The sequence below is a fragment of the Limulus polyphemus genome, unplaced genomic scaffold, assembly GCF_000517525.1.
Source record: "Limulus polyphemus unplaced genomic scaffold, Limulus_polyphemus-2.1.2 Scaffold423, whole genome shotgun sequence".
Taxonomy (NCBI): Eukaryota; Metazoa; Arthropoda; class Merostomata; order Xiphosura; family Limulidae; genus Limulus; species Limulus polyphemus.
The window spans coordinates 62,258-71,357 of NW_013666033.1; the positions used below are offsets into that span (position 1 = coordinate 62,258).

Genomic DNA, 9,100 nt, shown 5'->3' on the forward strand with positions numbered 1-9,100 from the left:
TCGTGAGACCGAGACAGGTAAATTTGAAAATAGGAAAGAAAGAGGGAGAACACCTAAATTCAATGATACTGATGGTAAGTATCTTCGTTATGCAGCCTTCAGGGCAGAAGGAAGACTGCCACTGATCTCAAGCATGAGATAAACGACCATGTACTAAATGAAAGAAAAGTGTCCAGATCTACAGTATCAAGAAGACTCAACAAGAATGGAATATCTGGTCGTGTAGCAGTTAAAAAACATTTACTTTGATGTCCAAATAATGTTAAGAGACTGAAATTGGCTAAAAAGTACAAATATTGTACTGTTGATGATTGGAAGGATGAGCCCAAGTTTGAAATATTTGGTTCCAAGCATAGGTTGTATGTCCGGCAGAAGAGAGGTGAAAGATATTTACCTCAATGCATAGCACCCACTATGAAGCATGGGGGAGACAGTGTGATAATTTGGGGGTGTTTTTCTACTGAGGTGACAGAAGATATTTGCAAAATAGATGGAAAAATGGACCAGCGCAAGTACTACCAGATAGTGATCCGCCATGGTATACCCAGTAGTTTGCATATTATTAGTAAAGGATTCTACTACCAAGAAGATAATGAACCCAAACATTCATCCAACTTATGAAGAAATTACTTAGCTAAGAAAGTAGATACTGGAGACAATCAAATGATGCAATGAGATTTGATAGATCAAAACTTGACAAATCAAAAGTTACTTCCAAAGAAACTTTATGTCAGTGTATTAGAGACATTTAGAGTAAAATCCCAAAGGATACGTTGATTAAATATGTTGCAACAATGTCTGAAAGACTGTCTGCAGTTATTAAAGCACAAGAGGACACATAAAATATTAACTGTTTATTGAACACAAGCACTTCCACTGAGTTTCTGTTGTACTAAATATGAAGATTAATAAAATTTTGATGTTTCACCTGTGATTTACATTCCATTGTTCTTTGAAAGAAGCCTGAAATCTAATTTTTGAATTTGTCCTAACCCTTTTGCAGAGTAATGTATATATACTAGCTAATATATATATATGTGTGTGTGTGTGTAGTTATTTAAAGTGAGGTCCATTGTAATTGGTTGTTTCAGTGTGTGTGTAACAAAACTCTTTATTACTGAAGATCTTATTTAATAAAAGAAATAAAATCTAAACGATATAGAAGCAGCATAAATCTGTGTCAAATATTGAGTCTTTAATATTTTTATATGGAACAAAATACATAAATATACATTGATATCAGATCAGAATTCTGCACTTACCTGCTGCTTCTGTTCTTGTATATCATGCATTCTTAATTCATCTTTGGAAATATTGAAATGTTCAAAATTTTTGTTTAATTTTTTTTCTATGCAGATTTGGAATGAAAACACTGTTCCATTCGGAATTTCTCTGTTCAGCACGACCCTTTTCTCTTTCTCTCAACTTTTCATATTAACTGTCATTTCCTTTTTGTTGGCCTGGAAAATGGCATTGAAGTGTTTAAAACTGCGAATGTTAAAAAAATAGTGATCAGTCACGTGGTGACGCTGTTGCAAGACAAAGTAACCGATGTTTTCATGGAAGCACAAAACATCATTTTCTCAGCCTTTTCCACTTGTCTTTCATCATAACTAGTTCTGCAAAAATTCAATTCGAGAGATGAAAAGCCAAGTGATCTCGGATTTGAACCTGAGATCTGTTACACGCGAGATGAGTGCACTACCAATTAAATTAAGTGGCTAGCCTCTTAATAATTGCTTGTAAGGCACCTTTTAACTTCTTGAATACTACATTGTACCCTTCTCACAAACAAAGTCCGTCCTCAAGTCACGGAACAGTTATTAGGTAGGTAGACGTTCATGTGGTAATTTTTTTCCCTTTTTTCACGATATTTTCATTGCCTTTCATCGTATAGGACACTTTTTTAACAACTCAGACCTTGCATCCATTCTCAATGACGGAACGAACAGTTTTGTTTGTTTGTCAGTTAATTTAAAATTTCATTTTAACATTCATTTCGAATGTGTGTGAAAAGGAAGGAATTAAGGATTTATTAAAATATCTCTATATTGATTTTTGATTAACAGAAAATAAAACAGTTCTTGGCTAACTACAAGCTGAAAATCAACTCAGAATTTCCATTTTTCACTTCCAAAGAAGCTCAAAACTTAATTCAACTTTTTTCACAAAACAAGTTTTGTTTAAATAAAATCACGCAAAACCAAGAAAAAGGCAAAAAATTCCCATCAACTTCTACTTTTTCATCTCACGCTTTAGTTCAACAAAACTACAATATGAAGAAACTATTTGAGTGTGTGAATGTTTTCTGCACTTTAAAATCGACCACGAAACTCTTCAAACTACTCATATTTGCAAATCATTTACTAAAATACATGAAAAACCTGCTGGAATATTCAGCAAAAATGTATCGTGATATCCTTTCTCTTTACTGGCTTCGATATTTGAACTACGCTGGGATATGTATGACTCCAGCCAACTAAACATTGGTCATCGTGAAGGTTTCACTCTTTGGTAAAGTGTCTTTACTTGCTTGATAAGTTTTTGGGGCTAGCTCTTGAATTAATATTTAGATAATATCGAGAGATGTGAAAGTAGAAAATTAGACATACTATAGTATTTACATATGATATATATATATATATATATATATAGACACAAATTAATTATTCCAACGCTCACAACACAATCATTTTGGCACAGTAACATCCAGGTGTCGAATCTATTTATTGTGTTTCAAGAACTAAAAAATTGTTTTCCCTTGCCACTTTAACAAGCACTCATTTTAAAACTCGTATTCAAATGATTTCATAAAAGTATTTGGTGTAAATCATATTTTGTTTTAAAACTGTTTTACCAGTTACTAGGAATTCAAAGGCTATTTGAAGTACACGAAATTATTTTTCATCGTTTTATTATATTTCAAAAAAATTATTTTCGTTGTAGTTATTTTATCTCACTTTTTTCTATGACGTAGAAAATATACTCATTTGACGTAAAAAAAAATTAAATGAATGATTGTTACTTTCTGCTTCAGCGAAGCAAGTGAGGAATTTATATTTTTTATTGTTTATATTTTTTCTTGTTTGTTTGGTCAGCCGTGAATAAACCCAAAGTGCCTTGATGGATTGACTTGAAGTCGTATACATATGTTGGCTATTGTTGGCTATTTTAAGCGATCCTCCAGAATACAGCGAAATACTCTCAATTATTTTCAAAAGATAAACTAAACGTTATAAAGTTATTTGTAATACAGTGGAAACCCTAATCAAACTTTTCTTTTTAAATATGATTTCATGGGAAAAAACTGTTCAATGTAGTTGTATAAATAGCTCTTATGAACATTGATCTGTATCTTTCTAAATAAAATGTGCTTTATAAAATTTTTCTTGGTTTGGTTTGTTCTGTTTAGTGCAAAGCTACACAATGGATTGTTTGCGCTCTGTCCTCAGCGGGAAATCGAATCCCGCTGACCACCCAGAGGAACACATCTTTCTTAAACACTGATGTTTAATAAAAAAACACGTTTATTAAACATGGTAATTTGAAAACGTTCGTGGATTAATGTCCACAATTGCAATTCATATGTTTCTGTTAAACTATCGCTACTTTCCACTTTTGTTTTACTACCAGAGAATAATCTAAAGGTCATAAATCCCTCTGACATAAAGTTTTGAAAATTGTAATCTTTATCATATATGGATGATTAATTGCATTTTATAAGAACGATTTACGTATAGTAATGCAGTAACGAGATGCCACTGATGGTTGTGAACCGCCATGCTAAGGGCACTCAACATGTTTAATTAACAGATATCCAACCATTCGATAATATAATGCCACTCGAATAGATTATGATTAAAGTGATATCTTTCTGTGGAAATACATTTACAGAGAAACTTTTAAACAAAGTGGAGCTAAACAGTACACAATTCTAAGAAGGAAACTTTCAATGTCCACTATGGAAGTAGAAACACTTAACGAAAGAGTGTTTTATTATAAACAGCAACGGGCTCCAAAAAAACACCTCAAGTCAATTCAGAGCAAATTTCATCTGCAAAATGAAGACTACGGTTACGAAAGAATATTCTATGATAATAAAAAAAGTTGAACCACAACCTGGAACCACAACCATTCCATTAGATCAAATACATGTCAAGTTCTCTGATGCAGCTGCAATATAGTATTATGTCTTTGATCTCCTCAAACATAGTACTGGAATCCAAAGTCAACCTACTGTGAAGAGTCTGTAGAGCTTTTACGAAGATGTAGTATATTAAACTTATCTCTTTGTCCTCCACAGCAATATTGCAATAGAAAATGTGGTGTTAGTCACCACAATAGCGTGTGATCATGACTGGCTATCAGACTAAGCATGATTCACGATAGAAGAAATAGGTCCAAGAGCAGCACAGGACCTAGAAGCTCGTTTTTATAAAGTGCTATTAACCCTCTGTATAGTGTTTGTAATTTCCAAATATTACTTTTGTGAGCTCGAACACCACACGTTTGGGGGAAAATATAGACACTCTTGACCGCCACTTGTTGTTATTATTTTTGGGTCACGGTTTTATATTCATTTTATTATTTTTGGTTTATGCAAAATATTTTAATTCGTCAAAAATGACTATTGTTCATATTACATTTTGTTTGACAATCTCATTGTCTATCATTTGTGAAAATCTTACGCACTGTTCAATTTCAAATCACAATTTACTGACCAAATGTAATGATCTTCATTGTATAATTTTCGTAATTTAAATTTTAACAAATGTGTCACAGCCTAACCAAGTTCTTGAACAAAAATTTTGTCATGCTAGAAGCTAGTATATAATAATTATTTTATATCGACGAAAACCGAACAAGCAGATACCACATCGCTGAATAATATTAGTCAATTACATCCAGATAAATGAACTGAAACTATATGTTTGTTTATTATGAATTTCGCGCAAAGCTACACGAGAGCTATCTGCGCTAGCCGTCCCTAATTTAGCAGTGAAAGACTAGAGAGAAGGCAGCTAGTCATCACCACCCAACGCCAACTCTTGAACTACTCTTTTATCAACGAATAGCGTGATTGACCGTCACATCATAATGCTCCCATGGCTGAAAGGGCGAGCATGTTTGGTGGGACGGGGATTCAAACCCGCGACCCGCATATTGCGAGTCGAGTGCCGAAACTACATGAAACAGTAACGTAGAAAACATCTGGAAGTAAAATGACGTTTAAATAATGAATCGAACATTAAGCTCCAGAGTAAAACATGCCATTTAGCTTTACTATACGTGATGATAAGTAAAATAATATAAGTATAGATCGAAAACTGCTTTTAAACAGCACACATGCAAAAGCTTTGAGCATAAAGAAAGCCCGTTAACTGTGTTATTTATGAATTGAAATCTTATTTTTTCAGCATGACATATCAAGATTGCACTTTTATAAATACTTTCATAAATTATTTTTATATTGTATTACTTTAAATGTAGTTACTGCGACTTCAAACACTTTTACTAGACTATCAATAATTAGAATTAGTCCAATCTTCTTGTCAATCTGTAATTTGTAACTCCGAATGACAAAAAATTACTTTTAACTGAATTATGAAACGATTAGACAATCTTGTATAACCATCTCACAAACAAATGATGTAGATTCGTCATTCTTTTCTACCCATGCATATGTAAGTCAAAACTGGACAACAGTATTCATGGTACAAAATTCCGCTTTATAAACGTATATAAGTGAGGTTAATTTACGAGGCTAAAAACCATTAAAGTGAAAACAGTTGTGGGTAATAGATTTGATAAAAATTCGGAAACTTATGTAGAACTCAATCTATCCTGGTAGTAAATATTTAATTGACAGACGACTTCATTCGTATGCAGCTTTCACAAACATTTACTTTTAAACCAACAGCAGTGTCCTTAATTTAAATTAGTTGCTACCAAAGGTTTTAGGAAATGGTTAAGGTTCATTAAAAGATGAATTTAAGTGAAAAAAAATGTTTAAAAAACAGTAAAATATTTGACAAAGAAATTGGGCTAATCATCAGTTCTAATAATATATTTTTTTCTTTTTCTTAAACTGTCTTTATACTAAATAGCAGACAATGAATGAGATTCAGTCCCACTATGTGTTTTTTTTTAAATATACATGTGCATAAAAGATGCTTCTGGTAGATAAAGGCATTTCTAATATCAGACTCATATTTTCATCAGTTGACAGTTGGGAAATTTAAATATTTTAAGTATATATAAATATCGTGGAAGAAAATTTCAAGCACGTTTCTAAAATATTATTGTTTTATATTTATCTTTCTTTTTTGTTTATCGATGTACATACTTACCTAATGATCCAGAGTTTAAGTTTACAAATGAATTTTAATTTCACATTGTTATAATGTGAACGTATTTTCTAAGCTGGCGAAGCATAATTATAATTATCATAAAACATTAGTATTAGGCCTCTCATATTTTTAACTTAGGGCTTTTTTTCAAAAAGAAAAAGAGTGTATGATAGCATTTCAACTATACTATCTCCGCTATATCGAGTGCCAACGATATATTCGTTCAATAACAAGCACATCAGAACGCCTGATATAGAATAAACAGTAATATGTAGAAAAAGTCAAGCCAGTAGCAGCAGATAAGTTGTAGAACTACAACAAACTTCGATTCTACTCTTTAGACATCAGATTGGTTTAAAATTAATTTTCTAAAGTAAGTTCTACTCTTGGTTCATGGCAACAATTTTCCTCCCTCTTTTAATTAATAATGGCTGCAACTCAAAGTTATCAATAAAATATGATCTCAAGATATATATTGAACAAAATTAAAGTAATAAAAACGTCAACAAATACGAAAAACAACTTTTCGATTCTTAAAGCGTTTATCACACATTATTTCTTTGTTTTGAATTAAAACTTAAATGCTAGAACATTTTAAAGCAAACCCGAATTTAACAAAGTTAACTGAAAAAGTTCTCTCTAGGCAATTATGAACAAAACTAAAACAGTTATCATCAAAAAGCGCTTACTTAAGATCAACATTTATTACCAGATTTTTTACATTTCTCTTTTATCTTATTTATGGAGCTGAAAACAAAGACATTAATGGAGTAGAGGAGAATACTTTAGGATTTAAAAGCATTAGATAATTGTGAGAAAAAATAGAACTGAGCATCTTCTAAATCAACGAAAAATGAATTAATTTTAATGCTTTTTTGATGCGTCAGTTAAAGGCGTCAAAGTTCTCAGATTCACTGGATCTTTCAGTAATTTTCCTCAAGTCCCAAATATTGTTATTAATACAATCGAACCCTCAATTGGTGTATTTAACAATGCATTGCTATAAAGAAGTATATTAAGCAAGTTGTTTACGCAAAAAATGTACAAGAAATATTTTTAGTGAGTTAGTTGTTTTGAAATTATGGTCATGCTTAAAAGCAATACTTTTTTTTCGGTACCCAATTTGCCTGGGAAGTAGTTTTACTTAAGCATATGTACAATATCAATGAATCAAAGTGTTATTATACTTATGAAAGGAAAATTACATAGATTTGATGCATCACAGGAGTTATCATAGTACATTGATTTACAACATTGGCAATTTCATTCGGTCAATATAAGATAGATTTCGGTGAGAAGATAATCTGATGTTAAATATTCATCTCTATATTTACTCGAACGAACATAAGTTATCATTTGACATGTATTCATCGTCATGTATTCATCCCTGATTAGTAATTAAACTTTCACTTAAACTGGATGATACCCTCAAAATATTTTATGATGTATTATTACGCATGGAATAATAATGATTATCTAAAATCAAACAATACGTACGGGTTGTATCTATGTAGAAAAAATATTACATACCCAGAAGGTTTTGATTACACCTAAGGTGTGTCATTTATTTAAGTAGGTATATTTTCTTGGCAGGTTATTGTGCCAAGTTTGTTTCAAATATTCATGCAACGCTATCCAAGGGATATCTGCGCTAGCAGTTCCCAAATTTCGAATTAATAGACTAAAAGGAAGGATGCTAGTACCAACTACTAGGCAACTCTAATCGAAAAAGTGGGATTTGTTTGTCATTTTTATAACACATTCACAACGCCAATAAGCGAAGCGCGAACTTGCGATAACGGGACGCGAACCACGGACTTTCCTATCCATAGTGTGGTACACTAACTGCTAGGTCACTTCAGGCCTATTCCTAAATATTCTTTGGTTCTTTAAAACAATTACACGATTATAAAAAAGATACAGATACTCTTGACGAAGAAACCACCTTCGGAAACGCCGCAGCACTCTGACTGCTATTATTTGGTCTACAAAAATCGATGAGTAGGAGGCTGATATACAGGTACTAAACAAATATAATATGGAAAAATGAGAAAATAAAAAGTTAATCAACGTAAAGATAATATGATTACTTTGTCTATAATTCTTTATTCATGTTTTTACTCATATACAATCTATTAATTTAATGTTTCTAAATTTTATTGTGTGTCTATGATGCAATTAGGTATAAAAATGATTGCCCATTGAAGCAGTGCCTTTTGCCTTCGCTTCCAAATGGCTCAGCGGTAAGTCTGTTGCCTTGTAACACTAAAAACCGAGTTTCGATACTTGTGGTTGACACAGCACAGATAGCTCATTGTATAACTTTGCACTTAACAACAAACACAAGAAACAAACAAACATTTTGCATTTAATGTAAAACAAAACATAATAAGCTATCATTTTTATAAATTATATCTTTTAATGCATAGATAAAAATATAAAATACAGTTTATTTGATAAAATAGCTGGGGAAGTTTATCACTTTTACTGAGCACAAAATGATTATTTTTATAAGACTAAAGTGCTATTAAACGTAATTGTTTTTATAAAACGTGATGTCCAACTATTTAATATCCGTTGTAGTTTCATATATAATTTCTTTGAAACCCACATTTCACGTTTATGCTTACACAATGTTTTTTATATTATTAAACACAAAGCCATATAATGGGCTATCTGAGCTGTGCCCATTTTAGTCTTAGTCTTAGTTCCTCCCGTTCCGTTGGGAACATTGGTCAGCGAGACCTCGC

General features: G+C 31.9%; 1 long non-coding RNA gene across 1 annotated transcript in view; it reads right to left on the reverse strand.

Annotated features, from left to right (window-relative positions):
* LOC111085491 overlaps positions 1–6,676 on the reverse strand; it is a 19,589-nt gene extending 12,913 nt beyond the window's left edge. The window contains exons 1-2 of the long non-coding RNA XR_002610327.1: positions 6,664–6,676; positions 4,874–4,880 (exon numbers count right to left, since the gene is read on the reverse strand). This is a non-coding gene — a long non-coding RNA (uncharacterized LOC111085491). The remainder of the gene's footprint in view (positions 1–4,873; positions 4,881–6,663) is intronic.
* Between the last annotated feature and the right edge of the window lie 2,424 nt (positions 6,677–9,100).